We start from the raw sequence: 26,582 nt of genomic DNA, 5'->3' as shown, positions 1-26,582 counted from the left end.
TTCTGTTGGGCCTGAGGCCGGACTTGGTGTTGATGTACCACTCACAGGCCTGGAAAGTGGCCGTATTGGCTTGGCCCCCCAAACCGCACGTGAAGTGTGTGACGGATATGTCAATTATTTTAATGGTCGGGGGGCCATTGCAATGCCACAAGATCTTTACTTTTTTCTAGAAAAAAAATAACTTTTGGCCAACAATCTCTTGTTTTGATTCCTGTTTGCATTCTGTTTTGTCTGTCTCCTAGTGCACTTGTAGTGGCAAGTGCATTTCCCTTTAGTTAATAAGGCCCTTTGTCACTGTAACCACACAATTAAACTAAAAAATGTTATTGATAAATAAGAAGCCACACACATTGTAGTAGTAAAAACATTTTGCTGTGTGCACATTGAAAGTTGCATTTTGTTTGAACCTGTTTTTATATTTTATATTTTTTTTTTTTTAGTTTCGGCATATTTATCGAAAATATACATTTTTCAAAAAATTGTGCTTCACAACAGGGTTTTAAAAACCATAAGACCAAAAAATAAAAGGAACTTACAAAGTTCAACGGTGCTGGTGATGTCACCCATGTAAAACAAAAAATATTGCAGATGCTCACAATTTCCACTGAAAAAAAGGTTCAAGTCAACATGTGCTATCTCCCATCATAGGGGAGCAATGGACATGTTTTGTGTGTGCAATCCCTTTGTTCCTCTCACAAACTAACATTATTCTGATGAAGGGGTTGCAAACACAAAACAAGTACATTGATATCCCCGATGGAAGATAGCACATGATGACACACCGTGTGCATCTGCAAAATTTTGACATTAGTATTTAGCAAGTTAAAACATTTTAGAAAAAAAAAACTTGACAATGAAATGAAGAACATGATAGATGTTTTTAGGCAAAAAGTTATTAGATTCTGCCCAAAACATCAATCATGTTCTTCATTTCCTGTTGCATGCTGTCCAGCAGATTTCTCATGCTGTCAATTTGGTCACGCATTCGATCAATTTGGCCATGCCACACCATTATCTGGCCAATGAGTCTTTGTGCACTGTCTGTGCTACATGGCTCCGCCGCTTGGCCTACCAGAACATCACCTAAAATTTATGGAAAAAATTTTTTAGTACACTTCCTCTAACTCTCCTTCCTCCAGCTCATCGGGTGTGTGTGGTCTTGGGCTGGGGCTTGGGCTAATTTCAGCTTCAGGCTGGTGACTTGAGGGGGTCCTGGGATCCTTGGACTGTTGTCTGAGTCTTTTCTCCCCTATGAGAATTATACAAAAGGTATAGTTAAAACACAGTGATATTTCAGTCTTGAAAAAGGAATATGAAACGTTCATTAGAAGTTGTGGACAATTGTCTTTTTTTTCAAACAAAACTTTTGAGGACAGGATCTACATTCACTCTGCCCAAAAATGCCAAACAATACACATTTTCATGCAAGTTTCACAGATGCAGAGACCCTAAGTATCCCCTGGAGCCCCTATGTGTATTACCCACAAACATTTTCTCTGGTGTCACATAGTACACTAGTGCTCGTGAGTCCATATGTGGAAACAGCTCCTGTGTCCTGTCCTTACATTACACTGAATCATTTTTAAAGAAGCATTATATTTTCAAATAAATCTACACAACATCACCACATTTTTGAAATACGACAAATTATCAAGACCTAAATGTATGTCCAAACCCTGTACCATCGTATTTGGCGAAAAAAAAAGTAATTTTCTAAGTATCATGTTTTATATAAAGAACAGTCTTTACAAACGATGCTGTATAAACGAAAAGCATATGGATCAGCATGCAAGTTAAGTATCTCATTCGGAACACACAACAAGTACTTTTTTTAAGCAGCTTCTTTATTCGCCAATATTGTTCAGGCTCCCTACTTTTGAGGTCAGACCACCGCTTCCTAAATTGTTCTTTAGCCCGTTTAGTGCCAAATTTATGTTCAAGATCGGTGACAACTGAGGACATTATTTTGTCCTTCCGCATATTGGGTCGGGTGTACGGTCCTTTTTTCCCATCGTAGTCCTCCCTTCTCAATATGGACACCATCTCCACCATCTCTTCAAAGGCCATGTTGGTGGCCTTATATCTCCTCTTGGATCTGGATGGTTGTGGCTCCGGGCTTTCCTCCGCGCTGGTTCCAGATAATCTCTCTGCCATCTTTCTCTGTATACTCCCACTGCGCAATGAAGAGTGAAGGGGCGGGGACAAATCGTACTAAAGAACGTCAGGGGCGGGCGATACAGGCATAGCATGATACATGCGCAGTGTATATAAAGCTATTATGATGGCCTATGTATGTCCGAGCGGAAGTAGCGAGCGTTAGAAATGAAGGTGAGGTTAAACGTAGGTGTGTGTTTGGTGAATGTGTTTGGAGTGTGTGTGTGTGTGTGTACCCTAGATTGAGCCAAATATAATACTGGGAGTTTAGACTGACATTACAGTTTTTATCTTGTGCCTTGTCTTTCAGCAAAAATGAATCCTTTTAAGGATCAAGATTTTTTGGCACTTTTATTGATTTGTATGAAGAAAACAGAAACCTGTGGGAGGTCAAGCACCCATTATATTCCAATAGAAAGGCAAGGAAGGCAACACTGGGCACACTTTTGGAATTTGTGAAGACTCGAGTCCCCCAGGCAGACCTTAAGTTTGTGGACACTAAAATTGGTATCTTGCGCAACATGTATAGGCGGGAACACAGGAAGATCCAGGAGTCGCGCAGATCTGGAGCAGCAGCAGACCAGGTGTATGTCCCCAAGCTGTGGTACTACCAAAAAATGCGATTTCTGGATGACCAGACAGAAGCAAGGCAATCACTTTCGAGCCTTCCCTCCAGCCTTCCCTCCACCTCCACCCTTCCCTCCAGCCTGCCCTCCACCTCCACCCTTCCCTCCACCCCAGCTGAGGAGTCCCAAGAAGAACTGGGCCCTTTCATCATTGATGAGGTGGATGCGCCCAGCTTCAGCCAGCCATATTAATGATGTAAACCTCTAAATGTTTTAAGTGCTTCACCAAAAATTACTTCATCACAATTATTAATATGTAGACATATCACTAGACAGTAGTGTGCAAAAATAGACTTCAAATATTGGTGAACAGCTAGAATAATGGTGGGGTCAAAATGATAGCCTTTAATATTTGTTTAGAATTATATTTGCAAGTCATGAGCTGAAAATTGTGTGTGATTGTGTAAGCAAAAATTACATATACCGGTATGTCCCTTTTTTTTACCCAGGATGAGCTCAGCCAGAAGGAGTCTGTGCCCAGAGGTATAGAAGAGGAGGCCTTGCCCAGTGGGAGATTGGAGGAGGCCGTGGCTGGGCCCAGTAGAAGCCTCACGGAGTGTCAGGTGCCTCCCCTCCACATTACCACCAAAAGGGCAAGAAAGATGACCCGAACTGAGGAGGAATCACTAGCCCTCATTCGCGAAGCCAGCCAAATCCTCAGCACACCACCCAATGCGAAAGAGGTGTATGGACCCTATATGGCCACCAGATTGCTGGAACTCGAAAAGGGGCAACGCCTCCTCTCTGAGGGTCTGATTTTTCTAGCCTATCAGAAGGGCTTGAGAGGGGAGCTTACTGCAAAATCATATATAGCAGATGAAGCCACTCCTCCTGCTACTACTCCTCCTGCCCCAAGTACACCACCAGAGGCACAGGCTCCAAGGAAAGCTGCAGCGAAGCGTGGAGGGAAGGCTGCAGGGCAGTGTGCAGCGAAGGCTCCACGGAAGACTCGAAAGTGATTGGCTGGCTTCTGTCTGGTCTGACTTCTGACTGTGCTCCCTAGGCGCAAGATACCAATTTTATTGTCCTCTAACTTGATGTGTGTCCTGGGGGACAAAAGGCTTCACACATTCCAAAAGTGTCTCCAGTGTTGCCTTCCTCATTTCTGTTTTGACCCAAATAAATGGATATTTTCGTTACCTTACATTATTGACTATGTGTTTTGATTCAAAAAGGACATTTGGTTTGTGAGTAGGCAGGTACAGGTCAAAAAGACTATATGTGGGTTATTTACAAAAGGCTAAATTATTTTGCAATTCAAGTGCAAAGTGCTATTGCAAAGGGCACTTGATAAATTGCACTGCAAGTGCACTTGTTGGAAGTGCAGTCGCTGTAAATCTGAGGGGAAGAGCTGAAATGAGGGGAAGCTCTGCTGATTTTATCATACAATCATGTGCAAGAGTATTTTTTTTTGGTTGGGGGGTTCCTTGCATGTGCCCCTCGGATCCACAGCGAATGCACTTACAAATGCTCTTTCAGGGCAATTCCAAGTACAATTTGCACTTGTAGTGAAAAATGATTTTGCCTTTTTAAAATAACCCCCCTATGTCTAATTAACAAGGGACATCAACCTCATTAAGATTTATTAAAACAATAAAAATTATTAAGGTTATTGTGGTAACTTGAAACTCAAAATCCAAAAAAAACAACAAAAAAAAAACATTTTGGATAATTTAGCACACATTGTAAAATCTATATTGTTGAAATCTGTAAAAAATAAAGATGAGTCCAAAAACAAATTTGCTACTTTATTTCTGGAGATCTGGCTTTTCAAAAATCTAATATTAGTCATGGCATGAGGATAAATCATGAAGAAAGTAGTTTGTGAGAACTCTGTGTGAATATAAGCAGCCAAAGAACTTCCTTCTTCTCGCATTATAAAGAAAAAAAAATGCTCTGTATTAAAAGATCACAGAAGAGGAATGTGCTAGCTTCAATACAAAGGCTAGTTTTACCAGACCGAGCGCTTCCGTCTTGTAATTGCTTCAGAGCATGCGTCAGTTTGAGTCCGTCGGACTAGCACACAGACGACCGGTTTGTCCACTAGAAAGAAGAGTCCGTCGGACAGATTTGAAACATGTTTCAAATCTAAGTCCGTCAAACTTTTGAGGAAACAAAGTCCGCTGGAGCCCACACACGATCGAATTGTCTGACGGACTCTGGTCCGCCGGACCAAGTATGCCGGAAAGTCCGATTGTGTGTACGCGGCATTAGACGTCAATGTGGAGAATGGAGAAGCACCATCAATTAGGTGAACACCTATTAGTAAATGTCAAGTCAGGATAGTCACTTTTCCATAATAGAAAATGCTAAACGTGGTCCTTAGAGAGCGCAGGACTGCAGGATTTACCCAAGATCCCATTTCTGTGTAAAAAGAAACAATTGGCAAAAGTGGTTGATAGTAAAAATATTTATTTTCTTTCCTGTTTTGTAGTGTTTTTTTACATGTAAACTAATGCATTTTTAATGAATGTTACAGAGTAATGCATACTTTTTTGAAATGTTAAATATATCTCTAGTATATGATCAACAATTTTTCATGTCTAATTCGAATTTTATTAGAATATCTACTTAGAATTCTATATCTTAATTCTTGAATCATGGTACTACTATATATTCTAGTTAATACTAGGGGTTGACCAATATCATTTTTTCAGGGCCGCCTTTCAGACCTACAGCCGATATCAGGTGCCGATATTTTGTACATTTAAAGTTCTGAAAAATCAACACAAATTTGTACACAAATGTGGTATAAACTGAACATGTTAATGTTTATTAAAACTTTAAACATTAAGGGCTCGTTCTTCACAGCATACCTGCATTAAAACTGATGGGAAAAATGCACAGATTTCAAAACTGACGTCTCTGTCTGCACCATGGTGTGATGAACAAGGCCTAAATGTAAACAACTGGGAAAAATAAAGTGCTTGAAAAATAATAACTTATTAAATGGCTTGCCAAAACATAGAAAAATTGCATACCTGTAAACTGAATTGCACTGCACTGATTAAATTTAAATCACTACTGCAGTGCAAAAAGCTAGACCGTGGACATTACACTTTTTTCAGTACTCCCAGTTAAGTACAATCCCTGGCAAAAAGCATGGAATCACCAATCTTGGAAAATGTTCATTCAATTGTTTAATTGTGTAGAAAAAAAATAATCACAGACATGCCTCAAAACTATTTATAATTAACTGTCACAACTAATACTCACCGAGGGCAAGATGCCGAGTGCGGCTCGCCCTTACGACCACGCGCACCCTGTCCCTGGAGATGATACAGGGAGCAGGGGGCACGCAGAGGCATGGGCCTCCAGCTGGTGGGAGCTTCGAAGGTATATGACTTGTAGGCCCAGTAGGCCTAGGTGCAGGAGAAGGTGCCACTGCTGAGTCAGGGGACCAAGTGGAAAAGCAGGAAGTCCGTGAAACAAGCCAAGGGTCAAAGCCGGGTAATCAGATAGAGCACAAAGTCCGTTAAGGCAAGCCAGGGGTCAGAACGGGTATCAGGCAGTGATCAGAGTCCGTTAAGGAATAGCCAGAGGTTAAGGGCTATCAAGCCAGGTGCAAGTCCGTTAGTGAAGAGCCAGAGGTCAGTAGGTATCAAGCAAGGTGCAAGTCCGTTAATGAATAGCCAGGGGTCAGTGGGCAACAAGCAGAGAGCGGAGTCCGTTTAACTTAGCCAGGGGTCAGTGGGCAACAAGCAGAGAGCGGAGTCCGTTTAACTTAGCCAGGGGTCAGCACAGGTATCAGCAAGGAGTGTAGAGCACAGAGGAACAGGAACTAGGAACAGCTGACGACAAACCAGCAACTCGACTGGGTGCTGGAGTCGTCAGAAGTAGCCCCCACAGTGCGCGCGTCGGCGCACACTCGGGGACTATTGTGCACCCACACGCGCCGCACCATTGGGCCGCGTATGGGTGTGCGCCGGAGCGCCAGTCCACCACGCATGCGCCCCAGAGCCCAGCGGACGGAGGCGACGGGTGTCCTCTGACAGTGCCCCCCTCCTAAGGGCGGACACTGGATGCCCAAGCTGGACATCAACTCCGGGTGCTCTTGATGGAAGGCTTGAATTAAGCGTGGTGCATGCAGATTCCTAGCAGGCTCCCAAGAATTGTCCTCAGGTGGGTATCCCTTCCAATGGATCAGGTATTGCAGCTGCCTGCTCCTCTTTCTACAGTTTAGGATGGACTCCACTTCAAACTCATTCTCCCCATCCACCCTGATTGGCGGGGGAGGAAGTTCCCGCCTTACAGGAAAAGGGCTAGGCACAACAGGCTTCAACAAGGATACATGAAAACAGGATGGATTCTGTACATTTTTGGTAGTGCTAGTTCAAATGCCACGGGATTGATTATCCTTTTGATTTGAAAAGGTCCGATGAACCTGGGTCCAAGTTTTCGTGATGGTTGAGGTAATTTAAGGTTTGTAGTTGACAACCAAACCTCCTCACCTACATTAAATATTGGATTTTCCCTCCTGCCCCGATCATACTGTTTTTTGGATTCCTCCTGTGCTTTGTGTAGCATGTCTTGGATCCTTCGGAAGTTGGATTGCAAAGAGTTTATCCTATCTTGAATCGCGGGAACTGCCATTTCGGGGATGTCATTAGATAGGAACGTAGGATGAAACCCGCAATTTGCCCAAAAGGGTGTTTGGTTGGTAGCTGCATGAACAAAGTTGTTATAGGCAAATTCAGCGTACAGTAGAAGACTTGCACAATCGTCCTGGGAGCCAGAACAGAAACAATGGAGGTATTGCTCCAAGGTTTGGGTTGTCCTCTCCGTCTGGCCGTTGCTCTGAGGGTGATACGCTGAGGAGAGGCAGGCTTTGATATCCAGGGTTTTGCAGAGTTCTCTCCAGAATTTAGACGTAAATTGCATGCCCCTATCCGACACAATACTTTTAGGCACACCATGGAGCCTAATTATTTCTTTAAAAAAAATATTGGCTGTGTCTGCTGCAGAAGGGGTACCCATCATAGGTAAAAAATTAGCCATCTTAGAGAGACGGTCGACGACAACAAAAATAGTGGTAAAGCCTTCTGAGGCAGGTAAGTCTACAATAATAATAATGGGCAAGGGCTTGAGCAAACCCCAAGACTTAGCGTTTTGTCCCTTGTTCCGTTGGCATAGAGGACAGGAGGATACATACTTCCTACAATCCCGTCTCCACCCAGGCCACCAGAAGGAGCGAGAGATCAACTCAGATGTCTTCTTCGTCCCAAAGTGACCTGCCAATTTATGGTCATGACACATCCTAAGGGTTAGAGACCGTATCTCCCGAGGTACAAAAATTTTTCCCCGGACCCAAAAGAGATCGTCACATCTTTCCAAGGAATGTACCTCCGGTTCGGCACAAAGACTGGATGAAGACCTGATGGACGATATTAAGTCCGCCTGACTCAGACCAAGGAAGTTTTGTGGGGAGAGAATAGTGCTCGGTTCAGTTGTTCCTGGATCTGCAGAGAACATCCGAGAGAGTGCATCCGCCTTTCCATTTTTTGCACCAGGTCTATGGGATATATGGAAATTAAAACGAGAAAAGAAGAGAGCCCAATGGGCTTGTCTAGGTCTTAACCGTTTTGCTGTCCGGAGGTATTCCAATTTTTTGTGATCCGTAAAGATCATAACTGGGTGTAATGCGCCTTCCAGTAAATACCTTCATTCCTCTAGGGCGAATTTTATGGCCAGCAGCTCCCTGTCACCCACGTCGTAGTTAAGTTCTGGCGGGCTGAGTCTCCAAGATGCAAAGACTACAGAATGTAGGATGGCTTTAGGCCCATGTCTTTGGGAAAGGATAGCTCCTGTTGCGATTTCTGATGCATCCACCTCTAGTACAAATGGTTGAGTTGGGTCGGGGTGATGGAGAATCGGGGCGGAACTGAACAAGGTCTTTAGTTTCAGAAAAGCTTCTTGTGCCGCTTGGGACCACTAAAAGGAACTGTGCTGACGAGTCAACTGGGTGATAGGTGCCACAATAGCGGAAAATCCGACGATAAATTTCCTGTAGAAGTTGGCAAACCCTATAAAACGCTGTACCCCTTTTTTATCAGATGGGGCCGGCCATTCCTGAATTGCTTGTATCTTTTGTGGATCCATTGCGACCCCGTTGGTTGAAATTATAAATCCTAGAAATTGTACTACTGACTTCTCAAATTCACATTTTTCGGCTTTCAGATACAGCTTGTTGTGTTTAAGTATGGTAAGAACCTTTTTTACATGCCCCTTGTGCAACTCATTGGTAGAGGAGAAAATAAGAATGTCATCCAGGTAGACAACAAGGAAATCGTCCAGGTATTCTCGGAATATATCATTCACCAGGTGTTGAAAGGTAGCCGGTGCATTGCAGAGCCCGAATGGCATCACCAGGTATTCGAAATGTCCAAATCTGGACCTAAAAGCCGTCTTCCACTCGTCCCCAGCCCTGATCCTGATAAGATTATAGGCACCTCGGAGGTCCAGTTTGGAGAAAACCTTGGCTGATCGGAACCGTTGAAATAACTCAGGGATGAGCGGTAGTGGATACCTGTTTTTGCTAGTGATATTATTAAGCTGCCGGTAGTCCACACACGGCCTTAGGGATCCATCCTTTTTCCCTACAAAGAATATACCAGCTCCAGCAGGTGAGGACGAGGGACGGATGAAACCCTTCTTGAGATCTTCATCAATATATTGTTTAAGAGCTTCCAGCTCAGTTTCTGAGAGTGGAAATATACGGCCGAATGGGACCTCCGATCCAGGCAGGAGATCGACCGGACAGTCGTAAGGCCGATGAGGTGGCAGACAGTCAGCCATTTGTTTGTTAAAGACTTCTTGAAACTCGAGATATTTGGGGGGAACATGTTGGAGGTTGTCCGATGGGACTGTAATCGTTACGCAAACCTTCGGAGCAGTGGGAAGGCAGTGTTGAGAGCAATACTGGGAGGAGAAAGATACCGACTTGGTACTCCATTCAATTTGTGGGTCATGTGCCTGTAGCCAGGGCAAGCTGAGTATAACAGAGAAGTTAGAATGAATGAGGTCCAGCCGTAGGAATTCCTGATGACCAGAATCCATGATCACAAGGATGGGTTGGGTCTCCTGAGTGATAGAACCTGAGCGGGGAAGTGACCCGTCGGCTAGGTGTATTTGCAAACCTTGAGCCTTGGTTCGAAGAGGAATATGCAGGCTGTGGGCCAAGGTAGTGTCTAAAAAGCAACTGCAAGCTCCAGAATCAATGATGGCTGGTAAGCGGGTTTCCCCTTCCGTTAGCTGTAAGGAAACAAACAACATCACGTTCGTTTTAGGAACAGTATTGGTTTGACAGTCCATCAGATTTGGCCGAAAGAACTTACTAGGTCTTACTGGGCAATTGCGCAGGAAGTGTCCAGCACCCCCGCAGTATAGGCACAAGTTAGATTGCCGTCTGCGTTGTCTCTCTTCGGAGGTCAGCGGAGCACGGACCAGGTCGAGCTGCATAGGCTCAACCTCGGGTACTGGTGTTACAGCAGCCGTTGGAGATGGCGACTGGGTAGGAAGGGGTCTGGACGACGTCCAGGCAGGGCGCGGACCTTGAAAACGCTCTGAGCGTCGCTCACGTAAGCCCCTGTCCAATTTCATGGCTGCTTGGATTAATTCTTCCAAGGAAGCTGGAGTTTCCATCCTGGCCAATTCATCCTTGAGAAGTTCAGACAAGCCCTGACGGTACTGGTATCGCAGGGCCGGCTCGTTCCAACTTATATCGGCCACCCATTTACGGAATTCCACCGTATAGTCCTCAATTGGCCTCCTACCTTGGGACAGACTGTGTAGAACTGCTTCAGCTGTGGCCGTGCGCTGCGGATCATCATAGAGTTGGGCCATACTCTCAAAAAAGGAATCTATCGTGTTTAACACTGAACTTCTCTGTTCCATCAAGCCGTGGGCCCAGGCTTGGGGTTCCTCGGACAACAGTGAGATCGCAAATCCCACCTTAACAATCTCAGATGAGAAGGTTCTGGGTTGAAGAGCAAAGTAGAGAGAACAGGCGTTCTTGAAGGCCCTAAATTTCTTCCGGTCCCCTGAAAAACGCTCCGGTGTAGGAACCCTGGGCTCTGGGAGCGCCATTAAGACTGTGGTATTGGCGGTAGCCTGAGGGGGCGGACCGCCACTACTGGGTGCGGGAGCTGCGGCTGCAGATGGAAGTGACCCCGTAATTTGATGCAGACGGCTGTCAATCTGGGCATATCCCTCCTGCAATTTTTGAACGGAGTCAGCAAGAGCGGAAACCTGCTGACACAGAATCTCCAGAGGAGAGCGCGCTCTGTCGGCCTCGGACATCTGGCTGGTTTGTACTGTCACGACTAATACTCACCGAGGCCAAGATGCCGAGAGCGGCTCGCCCTTACGACCACGCGCACCCTGTCCCTGGAGATGATACAGGGAGCAGGGGGCACGCAGAGGCACGGGCCTCCAGCAGGTGGGATCTCCGAAGGTATAGGACTTGTGGGCCCAGTAGGCGTCTTCAGAGGCTGACTGAAGGTGCAGGAGAAGGTGCCACTGCTGAGTCGGGGGACCGAGTGGAAAAGCAGGAAGTCCGTGAAACAAGCCAAGGGTCAAAGCCGGGTAATCAGATAGAGCACAAAGTCTGTTAAGGCAAGCCAGGGGTCAGCACGGGTATCAGGCAGTGATCAGAGTCCATTAAGGAATAACCAGAGGTCAAGGGGTATCAAGCCAGGTGCAAGTCCGTTAGTGAAGAGCCAGAGGTCAGTAGGTATCAAGCAAGGTGCAAGTCCGTTAATGAATAGCCAGGGGTCAGTGGGCAACAAGCAGAGAGCGGAGTCCGTTTAACTTAGCCAGGGGTCAGTGGGCAACAAGCAGAGAGCGGAGTCTGTTTAACTTAGCCAGGGGTCAGCACAGGTATCAGCAAGGAGTGTAGAGCACAGAGCAACAGGAACTAGGAACAGCTGACGACAAACCAGCAACCCGACTGGGTGCTGGAGCCATCAGAAGTAGCCCCCACAGTGCGCGTGTCAGTGTGACGCGCTACCGTGCACCCGCACGGGCGACGGCGCACACTCGGGGCTATTATGCACCCGCATGCGCTGCACCATTGGGCCGCGTATGGGTGTGCGTTGGAGCGCCAGTCCACCACGCATGCGCCCCGGAGCCCGAAGAAAAAAGAAACAGTTTTTGCAGATCAAGCAGAGGAAAATATTATGGAATCACCATGTACTTTGCTATTCTAAAACATCTGCATCAGATTACATCCTGAAAAATGATGTCATCATCACCAAATATCCTTTCTTTATCGTACATCATGGGACACAGAGCACCATAATAATGACTGTAATCTGGGTTATACGCCACCTATAGACAGCAAGTTCCCCCATATAACCCCTCCCATACAGGAAGTACCTCAGTTTTTTGCCAGTGTCTTGAAGGTGATGGTCGTGGCTGTTTGAAGCTCTTCAAAACTTAATGATGTCCCAGTAAAGGGTGTTATGATTCGGATCCATTCGGATGGCATGAAGGCTAAAATGGATGGTACCCGAGTCTCTTGGGAAGGAGGGAAGATTCCTCAAGGTTTTGCCTGTAATGCAGCCTTATGGCGCTGGACCCTGCGTAATGGAAACCTGTGCAGTGTTTGTTCTGACCAAGGTGCTTTCCTGCAGGGTGCTATACAGGTCCAGGGGAGTGGACCCCAGATTAGGGGGACCCAGACTCTGAAGGTCTTTTATGACAAAGCTTGCCATTATGGGTGAAGATTGGACTCCTGTTGAGTCCTGCAGCAGGAATGGTAAGTCTGCATTTGTTAAAAAAAAAAAAGAGAGAGAAATCTGACTGTCTGTTCTCCCGGTGGCCACTGGGACCAGTGTGCCGTTTAAGAAGCCAGCATCCAGTGAATATAACATAAAGTGTATCAAAAAGTCAATATACAGTAAACAAAGAAAAAACAAATGCATAAAATTATTTTAGTGGAAAAAAAAAACAACAAATAGTCTGTGGTAAACAAAAATTCTTTAGACAAAACACTCCTCTATAGAGTGTGGTATAGTCCCATATGAGGGGAACATTAGAGTAATGCCTCTTCCACAGATAAGTGAAAATGCATAGGCTTCTCCATATATCAATCACAGATACGCATGTATAGTAAAGGAAGATTGGGTACGCTTACCGCAGAGATTGGACACACATGACGTACGGCGGTGGGTCAGACAGGCATATGGACCATCCAATCCAGCAGATCTTTCATGGGAGACGGAGAAGGTGTAGTGGTGTACTCCAATAGTCACATCCAGGACGGTGGAGGGTAGAAGTTGCACACCAGAAACTCCAATAGGCAGACGTGCCTAGGCTCTCAGTAGATCAACAACTGGATACGTTGTATGGTACTTCCAAAGGCATCGGATCATTAGATCATGAGGAAAAGAAAGAAAAGGGCTTCCACATGAATCCAAGTATAAAAAATATTTATTTAGAACATTTTTCCAAGGTAAAAGTACAAACACCAACCAAGGTGGGTACAGAAAGTGATCACATAAAAAAGAAAGAAACAATTGCGTGGTGTCAAATGCACAATAGGCTAGCAACCCTACATGTTTCGGACCATAGTCCATCTACGGGGGGGGGGGGGAGTACTTACTATGGGAGAACTATGTGAAGACAACTCATGATTATATGCTGCATATTTACTGCTTATCCGGGGGGGGTATAACTGTAAGTTAAAACGTCCCTGGATGGTTAGAAGTTCGCTTTAAAGTATTGACTGCTCTATAAGCAGGTGCAGCATAGTATACAGGTTTGCAAACTTGTTGCTTAAATGCATTATTAAATATACACGTTTGGGAAAACATGAACATGGCAGCATTTTTTAAGGAGTTTGTATCTCTAGTATAGTGCATATGTGCTTGACTAAAAACTTGCAGGTCTAGTATGGGCCCAGCTGCAGTTAAGCAGGTGCTTGCTTGCAAACCTGCTAAAATGGCACAGTTGCTAAAACGCATGGTTGCTGGAATGCATGGTTGTTAAAAATGCACGGTTGCACAAGGATGCATGTTTTTGTCATGTGTTGCATAAATATACATGGTTTTACATGTTTGCATAGAGATGCATGATCATGGTTGCACAGAATGCATGGTTGCTTAAGCATGCATGGATGCACAAACATTCATGTTTGCATAAATGTACAAGAATTTACATGTTTGCATAAAGATATATGTTCATGGTTGCACAGAATGCATAATTGCATAATGCACAGAATGCATAATGGCACAGAGATGCTTGGTTATTAATGTTTACATAAATATGCATGTTTGGACATGTTTATATAAATGGACATGATTATTCATGATCACACAAAGATACATGGTCGCATGGTTGCATAAAGATGCGTGTTTAGACATGTTTGTATAGATATACATGATTTTACATTGTCACATAAAGATACATGGTCGCATAGAAATGCTTGATTGCATAAAGATGCTTGATTGCATAAAGATACATGTTTATACATGTTTTCTTAAATATACATGGTTATAAGTGTTCACATAAGGATACATGGTTGCATAAAAACACTGGTTCGGATAAAGCTGCTTGATCACATTAAAGCCGATTGTGCGCATAAGGATGCTTGATCGCATAAAAATGCTTGTTCACTTATAGATGCTGGATCACAAAAAAGATGCTGGATCATATAAAGATACATGATCGTATAAGGATGCATGATCACATAAGGATAAATGGTTGCATAAAGATGCATGTTTATACATGTCTACATACATACTTGTTGCGTAAACACATTTCATAAACGCATGCTTGCTTATTGTGAGAATAATGGGGACATGTTGCATGAATGCCTGTATACAGCACACACTTTCATATTTTGCCCAAATGCATATTTGCATGAACACTTGCTTCCATAGAAGCGTATTGCTTAAACACATGCTGGCATGTTTTCATTTGTACTGCATACATATGCTTATTACATTAAGCTGTATACATATGTACTTGTTTTCTCCGGGACTATTTACCTATGTACTTATTTACATACTAGAAAAAATATTGCGGCCTAAGTTACAATGTAGTTGATAGTAGATATAAGTACCATCATCCCAAAAGATCATAATTAAGGGAAAGAGGGGGTGAAGTTGCAGTTGCTGCTACTGACGACTCCTGTCCTGACCCCCCCCCAAAGTGGAAGGAAAAGGGGACTATTCCGGTACTCAGTTATTGGTATATCGTAGTTGATATAAGGTTGAGTTAAAAGACCTTATAAAATTTTAATTTTAATCAAAACAACAGTAAAAATGACAGTTACAATTACAGTTGCAATTACAAACAACATCACTATATATCATCATAAAAGGGGAAATACCACACAATCAAAACAGGTGCATTCCGCAAGATTTGGATGAGAAGTGTGCGTGGAGCTTTTAAATCTCGACCGGTTTCGCGGTTGAACACCGCTTCCTCAGGAGAAGCATATCTAAAACATGATGTAACATGGTTTTGGCATATACAGGTAAGTACATAAAGTCATTGCAGCAGCACTATTTACAACAATAATCAAATACAGTATACACATAGGATAAAAATAAGGACAAGCTCACCCAGTCAGGCGGTTTCCGTGAGTATGCAGGACCCAATACAAGTTCCCCCGCAGCAGACACAGAGGATAACAGACAGCCTCTAATGGATAAGAGTGTAATTAACCAGACTGTAAGTATCTTAGTACTAGTAAGATCCTAAGGGGGTGTGCCATTACCGTGAGATTACAGAGGGCCTTTAGTGGTGGTATATAGAGAGGGAATAGCATGAGGACCAAGGAAAACAAGAAGGGGGGGAGGGGGGAGGAGAGAAATTGGAACCCCCAGACAGGAGGAAATTGGAAGGGAAAGGAAGAAGGGGAGGGAGGGAAAGGGAGGGGAAAGAGGAGGGGGGAGGAAGGAAGGGAAAAGGGGGGGTGAAAGGGAGGAAGGGAGGGAGAGGACGAAGGGGGGAGAAGGCGGGGATGGGGTAGGGAAGAATAGGGAGAAACCGGAAAATAGACAAACCAGGCAAGGGGGAAGAAAGGGGGAGGAAAGAAAAGGAAGTTGGAAGGAAGGAGAATAAAGGAGGACGGGGAGGGAGAGAAAGGGGAAAAAAGGAGGGGGGGAGGGGGGAGAGGGAGAAAAAAGACTGTCTGTGCCCCTGTAGTTTTGGTTGGGCTTCGTTACTGCTATCTCTACTGCCTGTCCTCTTTCCTTCCACCTGTCATACACACCCCAGCAGGTTCTGATGGCTATGAGACATATATGTACAGTATTTCCTTGCTCTGCATTCTACTCTACTATCCTTCCCTTATATGTATGCTAGTAGCTTATTTAGATTATAACTCTGTCCCTAGCTGGATTGGCTTCAATATGACATGCTCACCAGCCTGCTCATTTGGGTGCCTGAAGCAGTACTTCTGACGGCTCTATATGATTCCTTCTACCTACTCTTTCTATAGTGGAACTCCTGCAACTAACCTAGCTCATGCGTCACACAATACTCTAATGTACAGTTGGTGAGTGCCAATGTCTGTCACCATCAGTGTGTAGCCTTCGTTTAATCAATCCTTCTAGCCTTTAGTATTCTCTTGGGTGGTGGTCTGCTCAGCCCATCCTCTTATCCCCTGTCCCATCTTTTTTCCCCCCCTCCTTCATTCCCCCCCCCCTTTTCCCCACCGTCCCCCCTTTTTTCTCCCTCTCCCCGCTCCCCCCCTCCTTTTTTCCCCTTTCTCTCCCTCCCCGTCCTCCTTTATTCTCCCTCCTTCCAACTTCCCTTTCTTTCCTCCCCCTTTCTCCCCCCTTGCCTGGTTTGTCTATTTTCTGGTTTCTCCCTATTCTTCCCTACCCCATCCCCGCCTTCTCCCCCCTTCGTCCTCTCCCTCCCTTCCTCCCCCCCCCTTTTCCCTTCCTTTCCCTTATTTCCTCCCCCCTCCTCTTTCCCCTCCCTTTCCCTCCCTCCCCTTCTTCCTTTCCCTTCCAATTTCCTCCTGTCTGGGGGTTCCAATTTCTCTCCTTCCCCCTCCCCCTTTCTTGTTTTCCTTGGTCCTCGTTCTATTCCCTCTCTATATACCACCACTAAAGGCCCTCTGTAATCTCACGGTAATGGCACACCCCCTTAGGATCTTACTAGTACTAAGATGCTTACAGTCTGGTTAATTACACTCTTATCCATTAGAGGCTGTCTGTTATCCCCTGTGTCTGCCGCGGGGGAACTTGTATTGGGTCCTGCATACTCACGGAAACCGCCTGACTGGGTGAGCTTGTCCTTATTTTTATCCTATGTGTATACTGTATTTGATTATTGTTGTAAATAGTGCTGCTGCAATTACTTTATGTACTTACCTCTATATGCTAAAACCATGTTACGTCATGTTTTAGATATGCTTCTCCTGAGGAAGTGGTGTTCAACCGCGAAACCGGTCGAGATTTAAAAGCTCCACACACACTTCTCATCCAAATCTTGCGGAATCCACCTGTTTTGATTGTGTGGTATTTCCCCTTTTATGATGATTAGGGATGAGCCGAACACCCCCCTGTTCGGTTCGCACCAGAACATGCGAACAGGAAAAAAGTTTGCTCGAACACGCGAACACCATTAAAGTCTATGGGACACGAACATGAATAATCAAAAGTGCTAATTTTAAAGGCTTATATGCAAGTTATTGTCATAAAAAGTGTTTGGGGATGATGAGTGTTTTTGCATGGATCAATGCAAAAAAAAGTTTTAAAAACGGACGTTTTTTCAGGAGCAGTGATTTTAATAATGCTTAAAGTCAAACAATAAAAGTGTAATATCCCTTTAAATATCGTAGCTGGGGGGTGTCTATAGTATGCCTGTAAAGGGGCGCATGTTTCCCGTGTTTAGAACAGTCTGACAGCAAAATGACATTTCGAAGGAAAAATTCCATTTAAAACTACCCGCGGCTATTGTAATGCCGACAATACACATAGAAGTTCATTGATAAAAACGGCATGGGAATTCAACACAGGGAAACCCCGAACCAAAATTTAAAAAAAAAATGACATGGGAGTCCCCCTAAATTCCATACCAGGCCCTTCAGGTCTGGTATGGATATTAAGGGGAACCCCGGCCAAAATTTAAAAAAAAAATGACGTGGGGTTCCCCCTAAATTCCATTCAGGTCTGGTATGGATTTTAAGGGGAACCCCGCGCCAAAAAAAAAAAAAAAAACGGCGTGGGGTCCCCCCAAAAATCCATACCAGACCCTTATCCGAGCACGCAACCTGGCAGGCCGCAGGAAAAGAGGGGGGACGAGAGTGCGCCCCCCCGAACCGTACCAGGCCACATGCCCTCAACATTGGGAGGGTGCTTTGGGGTAGCGCCCCAAAACACCTTGTCCCCATGTTGATGAGGACAAGGGCCTCATCCCCACAACCCTGGCCGGTGGTTGTGGGGGTCTGCGGGCGGGGGGCTTATCGGAATCTGGAAGCCCCCTTTAACAAGGGGACCCCCAGATCCCGGCCCCCCCCTGTGTGAAATGGTAAGGGGGTACTTACCCCTACCATTTCACTAAAAAACTGTCAAAAATGTTAAAAATGACAAGAGACAGTTTTTGAGAATTCCTTTATTTAAATGCTTCTTCTTTCTTCTATCTTCCTTCATCTTCTTCTTCTTCTGGCTCTTCTGGTTCTTCCTCCAGCGTTCTCATCCAGCATCTCCTCCGCGGCATCTTCTATCTTCTTCTCCTCGGGCTGCTCCGCACCCATGGCATGGGGGGAGGCTCCCGCTCTTCTCTTCATCTTCTTCTTCATCCTCTTCTCTTCTTCCTTCTTCTCTTCTTCATTTTCTTCTCCGGGCCGCTCCGCACCCATGCTGGCATGGAGGGAGGCTCCCGCTGTGTGACGGCGTCTCCTCGTCTGACGGTTCTTAAATAACGGGGGCGGGGCCACCCGGTGACCCCGCCCCCCTCTGACGCACGGTGACTTGACGGGACTTCCCTGTGACGTCACGGGGAATGCCACAGGGAAGTCCCGTAATGTCGCGTGCATCAGAGGGGGCGGGGTCACAGGGTGGCCCCGCCCCCCGTTATTTAAGAACCGTCAGACGAGGAGACGCCGTCACACAGCGGGAGCCTCCCTCCATGACAGCATGGATGCGGAGCGGCCCAGAGAAGAAAATGAAGAAGAGAAGAAGAGAAGAAGGAAGAAGAGAAGAGGATGAAGATGAAGAGAAGAGCGGGAGCCTCCCCCCATGCCATGGGTGCGGAGCGGCCTGAGGAGAAGAAGATAGAAGACGCTGCGGAGGAGATGCTGGACGAGAACGCCGGAGGAAGAACCAGAAGAGCCAGAAGAAGATGAAGGAAGATAGAAGAAAGAAGAAGCATTTAAATAAAGGAATTGTCAAAAACTGTCTCTTGTCATTTTTAACATTTTTGACAGTTTTTTAGTGAAATGGTAGGGGTAAGTATCCCCTTACCATTTCACACGGGGGGGGGCCGGGATCTGGGGGTTCCCTTGTTAAAGGGGGCTTCCAGATTCCGATAAGCCCCCCGCCCGCAGACCCCCACAACCACCGGCCAGGGTTGTGGGGATGAGGCCCTTGTCCTCATCAACATGGGGACAAGGTGTTTTGGGGGGCTACCCCAAAGCACCCTCCCAATGTTGAGGGCATGTGGCCTGGTACTATTCAGGAGGGGGGCCGCACTCTCGCCCCCCCCTCTTTTCCTGCGGCCTGCCAGGTTGCGTGCTCGGATAAGGGTCTGGTATGGATTTTTGGGGGGACCCCACGCCGTTTTTTTTTTTTTTTTGGCGCGGGGTTCCCCTTAAAATCCATACCAGACCTGAAGGGTCTGGTATAGAATTTTGGGGGAACCCCACGTCATTTTTTTTTTAAATTTTGTCCCGGGTTCCCCTTAATATCCATACCAGACCTGAAGGGCCTGGTATGGAATTTAGGGGGACTCCCACGTCATTTTTTTTTTTTACATTTTGGTTCGGGGTTTCCCTGTGTTGAATTCCCATGCCGTTTTTATCAATGAACTTCTATGTGTATTGTCGGCAATGCAATAGCCGCGGGTAGTTTTAAATGGAATTTTTCCTTCGAAATGCCATTTTGCTGTCAGACTGTTGTAAACACGGGAAACATGCGCCCCTTTACAGGCATACTATAGACACCCCCCAGCTACGATATTTAAAGGGATATTACACTTTTATTGTTTGACTTTAAGCATTATTAAAATCACTGCTCCTGAAAAAACGGCCGTTTTTAAAACTTTTTTTTGCATTGATCCATGTCCCCTGGGGCAGGACCCGGGTCCCCAAACACTTTTTATGACAATAACTTGCATATAAGCCTTTAAAATTAGCACTTTTGATTTCTCCCATAGACTTTTAAAGGGTGTTCTGCGGCATTCGAATTTGCCGTGAACACCCCAAATTGTTCGCTGTTCGGTGAACTTGCGAACAGCCAATGTTCGAGTCGAACATGAGTTCGACTCGAACTCGAAGCTCATCCCTAGTGATGATATATAGTGATGTTGTTTTTAATTGCAACTGTAATTGTAACTGATATTTTTACTGTTGTTTTGATTAAACTTAAAATTTTATAAGGTCTTTTAACTCATCCTTATACCAACTACGATATACCAATAACTGAGTACCGGAATAGTCCCCTTTTCCTTCCACTTTGGGGGGGGTCAGGACAGGAGTCGTCAGTAGCAGCAACTGCGACTGCGTCTTCACCCCCTCTTTCCCTTAATTACTTATTTACATAGGTCTATAGGCATATGGGCCTATTTGCCTGGGTGCTTGTTTGCCTGAGGGTACATCTGTATGAGCGTATTGACCCTGTACTGAATACATGAATGGCAAGAGCACTTGTATACCTGCATGTTTACATGCCTAGGTACTTGCATACCTAAGGGCTTGCATAGAGGTAAACCAAAATTGTTTTAGGCCTGCATCCTTGGAGGACTGTTTATTAGTTTACCTGTTATACCAATTAAATGTTTCCAAAAAAGAGAGGCAGCCGGGGGAAGCAGGGGAAGCAGGTTCAGTGATCTGGCAGGTATCCACATCCCCCGATGGACAGTTTTGGGTGCATCTGAACCACTGTGGTGTTTGGCATTACAGTGTGTCCTGGCACATTCATTTTTCATCAGACTGCGGCCACATCACCTTGTTCATGCCTGATCTCGGTTGATTGAAGCCTAAGCAGGATCAAGCCTGGTTAATATACAGATGGGAGACTGCCCGGGGATACCAGATGCTGTAAGCTATTCCCCACCTGTTTTTTTTTTAGTGTATCTCAGGCCAGTAAGACTTAGGCCAGTCTCTGAGGTGGTTTGTTCCATCTTTTGCTGGCAGAAACCTGGTAGGTTAACCGCATGCCGACCAGCACTGTGGCAACATGGCTCGGCTGCACGATTCGCCGTCATGGTACATCGGTACCATAGACGCCCACTGCTCGCCCACGGAACCAATGCGAGTGCCCGGCGGTCAGGATCACCGCCGGGCTCCCGCGATCACTTTGGGCACACCGAGAACCGGGATCTGTGTGTGTAAACACACAGTTTCCGGTTCTCTGAGGGGAGAACAGATTGTCTGTTCATACAGAGTATAAACAGACGATCTGTCATCTCCCCTGCACAGTCCCCTCCTCCCTTCAGTTAGAACAGGTATTAGGACACACTTAACCCCTTCACTGCCCCCTAGTGGTTAACCCCTTCACTGCCAGTGAAATTTTCACAGTAATCAATGCAATTTTATAGCATTGATCGCTGTAAAAATGCCCATGGTCCCAAAAATGTGTCAAAATTGTCCGACGTGTCCGCCATAATGTCGCAGTCCTGATAAAAATTGCAGATCACCGCCATTACTAGTAAAAAAAAAAAAAAAAAAATAACAAAAAAGCCATAAAACTATCCCCTATTTTGTAGACGCTATAACTTTTGCGCAGACCAATCAATATACACTTATTGCGATTTTTTTTACCAAAAATATGTAGAAGAATATGTATCGGCCTACAGGAAAAAAATGTTTTTTTTTATATATATTTTTTGGGGATATTTATTATAGCAAAAAGTAACAAATATTACGTTTTTTTCAAAATTGTTGTTTTTTTTTTTGTTTATAGCGCAAAAAATAAAAACCGCAGAGGCGATCAAATACCACCAAAAGAAAGCTCTATTTGTGGGGGGAAAAAGGGATGTCAATTTTGTTTGGGTGCAACGTCGCAGGGACGCGCAATTGTCAGTTAAAGCAACGCAGGACCGAATCGCAAAAAGTGCTCTGGTCAGGAAGGGGGTAAAATCTTCCGGGGGTGAAGTGGTTAAGGGCACCTCTTGGGTGGGGGGATGTCACAGAGTCATCAGTCTTTGCCTTACATTTGCTCTTGAAGCTGAAGTTATGGGCTCATTATTGTGAGACAATTAAATGGTGGCAGTTCCAAAGTCAAATAGGAACATGAGGTCTATCTTAAGATTTCAACCCGCTAAAGATCCTTGTGTTTTCAGACAGGTTAGACGGTTCAGTGATGACCTCTCTGCAAGAGGTAGATTTCGGGGTCCATAATCATCTTTAAACCCTTATCTTCATGGAGCGGTTTGTCTTCAGGCTCATGAAATATTTCTGTAATTGCAGTGGAAAGCTGTTTTTTTGTGAATCATCCCTTTGGGTTAGCCACAGTTCAGGAGGATTCTCAAAGCATCTAGCCCCAGTGCTGGGCTTGCTGAAGACACCTCAATACTCTTTACCTCAATCAGCAGTCAATTCCAGGGGTTCCTTCGATATATTTCTATAGAAGGAACCTGTGTTTGGGTCAAAGCATGTTGTCTACATACAGCCCTACTTCAGGACTTGGTAGAGGTTCATTCTCTGTTGGGAACTTGAGGAACCAGGCATTGCTTTGCCGGAAGGCTCTGTTTCCAGGGTGTTGCAGAGCAAAGATCAGTGCTTGATATTCTTCATTTTCAGGAATCTGGAAGATAACCACTGATGCCAGTCTCTCTAAGTTGACTTGAGGCTGGCTACAGTTCAGTGAGCTTGATCTCCACAGGAGAAAATACTGTCCAATAGCTTGGAATTGTTTGGCCAGTATGCCTTGCTCTGGATTATAGGACAAACCTGTTGTAGATTCAATCTGGAAATGCCTCTGCAGGCATATATATACAGTGGGGATGGAAAGTATTCAGACCCCCTTAAATGTGTCACTCTTTGTTATATTGCAGCCATTTGCTAAAATCATTTAAGTTCAGGGCCGTGGAGGGCTGCCACAAGTTTGATATGCCATGCTGGTCCAGAGTTGGCAAAGTTACTATATATTTTTTTATTACTATTTTTACAATGTCTGGCATACTTCACATTGCAATATATACAGTGGGGACGGAAAGTATTCAGACCCCCTTAAATGTGTCACCCTTTGTTATATTGCAGCCATTTGCTAAAATCGTTTAAGTTAATTTTTTTTCCTCATAATGTACACACAGCACCCCATATTGACAGAAAAACACAGAATTGTTGACATTTTTGCAGATTTATTAAAAATTAAAAACTGAAATATCACATGGTCCTAAGTATTCAGACCCTTTGCTCAGTATTTAGTAGAAGCACCCTTTTGATCTAATACAGCCATGAGTCTTTTTGGGAAAGATGCAACAAGTTTTTCACATCTGGATTTGGGGATCCTCTGCCATTCCTCCTTGCAGATCCTCTCCAGTTCTGTCAGGTTGGATGGTCACATTGGTGGACAGCCATTTTTAGGTCTCTCCAGAGATGCTCAATTGGGTTTAAGTCAGGGCTCTGGCTGGGCCATTCAAAAACAGTCAGGGAGTTGTGAAGCAACTCCTTCATTATTTTAGCTGTGTGCTTAGGGTCATTGTCTTGTTGGAAGGTAAACCTTCAGCCCAGTCTGAGGTCCTGAGCACTCTGGAGAAGGTTTTTGTCCAGGATATCCCTGTACTTGGCTGCATTCATCTTTCCCTTGATTGCAACCAGTCGTCCTGTCCCTACAGCTGAAAAACACCCCCACAGAATGATGCTCCCACCACCATGCTTCACTGTTGGGACTGTATTGTACAGGTGATGAGCAATGCCTGGTTTTCTCCACACATACCGCTTAGAATTAAGGCCAAAAAGTTCTATCTTGGTCTCATCAGACCAGAGAATCTTATTTCTCACCATCTTGGAGTCCTTCAGGTGTTTTTTTAGCAAACTCCATGCGGGCTTTCATGTGTCTTGCACTGAGGAGAGGCTTCCGTCGGGCCACTCTGCCATAAAGCCCCGACTGGTGGAGGGCTGCAGTGATGGTTGACTTTGTACAACTTTCTCCCATCTCCCGACTGCATCTCTGGAGCTCAGCCACAGTGATCTTTGGGTTCTTCTTTACCTTTACCTCTCTCACCAAGGCTCTTCTCTTCCGATAGCTCAGTTTGGCCCAGACGGCCAGCTCTAGGAAGGGTTCTAGTCGTCCCAAACGTCTTCCATTTAAGGATTATGGAGGCCACTGTGCTCTTAGGAACCTTAAGTGCAGCAGAAATTTTTTTGTAACCTTGGCCAGATCTGTGCCTTGCCACAATTCTGTCTCTGAGCTCTTCAGGCAGTTCCTTTGACCTCATGATTTTCATTTGCTCTGACATGCACTGTGAGCTGTAAGGTCTTATATAGACAGGTGTGTGGCTTTCCTAATCAAGTCCAATCAGTATAAACAAACACAGCTGGACTCAAATGAGTCTCAAGGATGATCAGAAGAAATGGACAGCACCTGAGTTAAATACATGAGTGTCACAGCAAAGGGTCTGCATACTTAGGACCATGTGATATTTTAGTTTTTCTTTTTTAATAAATCTGCAAAATTTCAACAATTCTGTGTTTTTCTGTCATTATGGGGTGCTGTGTGTACATTAATAAGGAAAAAAATAAACTTAAATTTTAGCAAATGGCTGCAATATAACAAAGAGTGAAAAATTTAAGGTTGTCTAAATACTTTCCGTCCCCACTGTATATATTGCAATGTGAAGTATGTCAGACATTGTAAAAAAAAAAAAAAAAATATATATATATATATATATATATATATATATATATATATATATATATAGTAACTTTGCCAACTCTGGACCAGCGTGGCATATCAACTTGTGGCAGCCCTCCACGGCCCTGGGGGCTGCTGCTGGCCAGGGAAACACATCTTGAGAGGACAGCGAGGTGCATCATTGTCCATTGGAAGGGGAGGGAAAAACATGGGGATGCAATTGGGATGGAAATCCATGTGCATTCTCGGCTGTCTCTAGGGGAGCACAAAAGTTAACAAGTTAACAAGAAGTGCACAACGGTGCTAGGTGATCTAGCATCTAGGTGTTAAGGGGGGTGCAGGAATTGTGCTCTGTTGAGGGGGCATTGCATGGCGGCTGGAGCACCGAAGGAGGTGAATCAGTCATGTAACGGGTGGAGAGAAGGGGAAAAAAAGAGCATGTGGGCACCTCTGTGGGTACCATGAGTGCAGTCAGGAGGGGTATGAGGAAGAAGAGCCTAAGCCAAGTCACAGTTCATAGAAGGGACATCAATGGCGTGGGTCTCGGAATTACAGTCCAACGAGGTTCATCTGTGGGTGGGCACGACCCATAAGCTATGATGGTGCAGGGGCAGCTGCATCCTGTCTCTCTAGCCATGGGATGACCGCGGAGGGGTCTTCAAGGAAATGAGCCTTGCCATCCCGGTTTACCCGAAGGCGTGCCGGGAATAGAATGGCGTAGGCTAGGTGATGGTTGCGTAGTTGGCGCTTGGCTTCTGAGAATTGTGCCCTTTTCTTCTGGACTTCAGCGGAGAAGTCTGGAAACACTGCAATGTGTGAATTGCCGAATGGGATGTTGCCCTTTTCAGGGGTGAGGCGCAGGATGGTATTCCAGTCCCAGTAGTTCAGCAACTTTGCGATGAAAGTGCGGGGGGTCTCCAGCTGGTGGGGGCCTTGCAGCCAGGTGGTGTGCGCATTCCACCACGAATGTGGAGGAAAGGGCCTCTGTGCCAAAGTTAGTGATTGGGAGGTTTTCCAGGAACGTGGGGACGTCTGAGCCCTCCAATCTCTTTGGCAGCCCCACAAACCTGAGGTTTCAGCTGCGGAGTCTGTTCTCCATGTCGTCCTGCTTAGGACGACATTTAGCTGGTATTGGAGCCGCTCGGTGGTGACTTGCAATGGTGTGATACATAGGTGTGCGCAGCCTATTGCATTAGGGTGTGCACCCCAACACATATATGTGTGTATATACTGCCGGTGTCAGAAGAGCCGTGGACAATGTCAGTAGGGCAGAGGTAGGTGTCAGTAGTTTTTATTTTTATTATTTCATTATTTTTTTAAATTTTATTTTTTTATATTACTTTTTTAACATTTTTTTTTACTATTATTTTTAACAATTTTATTTTTTTTTAATTCGTTTTTTCCAATCAATTTTTTTTTTGGAGCCCCAGTAGGGGGGCTTTGGTAAAATATCACGGGTCTAAACAGGGGGGCATCCACAGCACACGGGGTGATTAGGGTGTGCCCAGGCACACCTGGCACACCCTGTGCGCACGCCTATGGTGTGATATCATCCTCCTCCTGTCCAATTCTGCGCTCGGTTACCCTCTCCCGCAGTTTGTGGATGCCTTGGCGGATGAGGGAGATGTCTTTCTTTTATATTTCTCCTAAATCCGCAATTGGCAGGAGAAAGATCACTACCTACTCTAGAGATAGTTCACACGCTCAAGGTCTACTTGATTTGTCGTCACAAGTCAGGAATCCTGGTTGTGCTGTCAGAAGAGCCCAGGAAGGGCAGGTGGAATCCAGGTCGAATATTTGACAGTGGATCTGCCAGTTTATC

General features: G+C 45.2%; 1 protein-coding gene across 1 annotated transcript in view; it reads left to right on the top strand.

Moving 5' to 3' along the window:
• The window catches only part of FASTKD3 (FAST kinase domains 3), an 844,994-nt gene that overhangs the window by 262,445 nt on the left and 555,967 nt on the right, over positions 1–26,582 (top strand). The gene's annotated exons all lie outside the window — the stretch shown is intronic.

The sequence above is a fragment of the Aquarana catesbeiana genome, linkage group LG05, assembly GCF_042186555.1.
Source record: "Aquarana catesbeiana isolate 2022-GZ linkage group LG05, ASM4218655v1, whole genome shotgun sequence".
NCBI lineage: Eukaryota > Metazoa > Chordata > Amphibia > Anura > Ranidae > Aquarana > Aquarana catesbeiana.
This window is presented reverse-complemented; position numbering and strand designations above follow the sequence as displayed.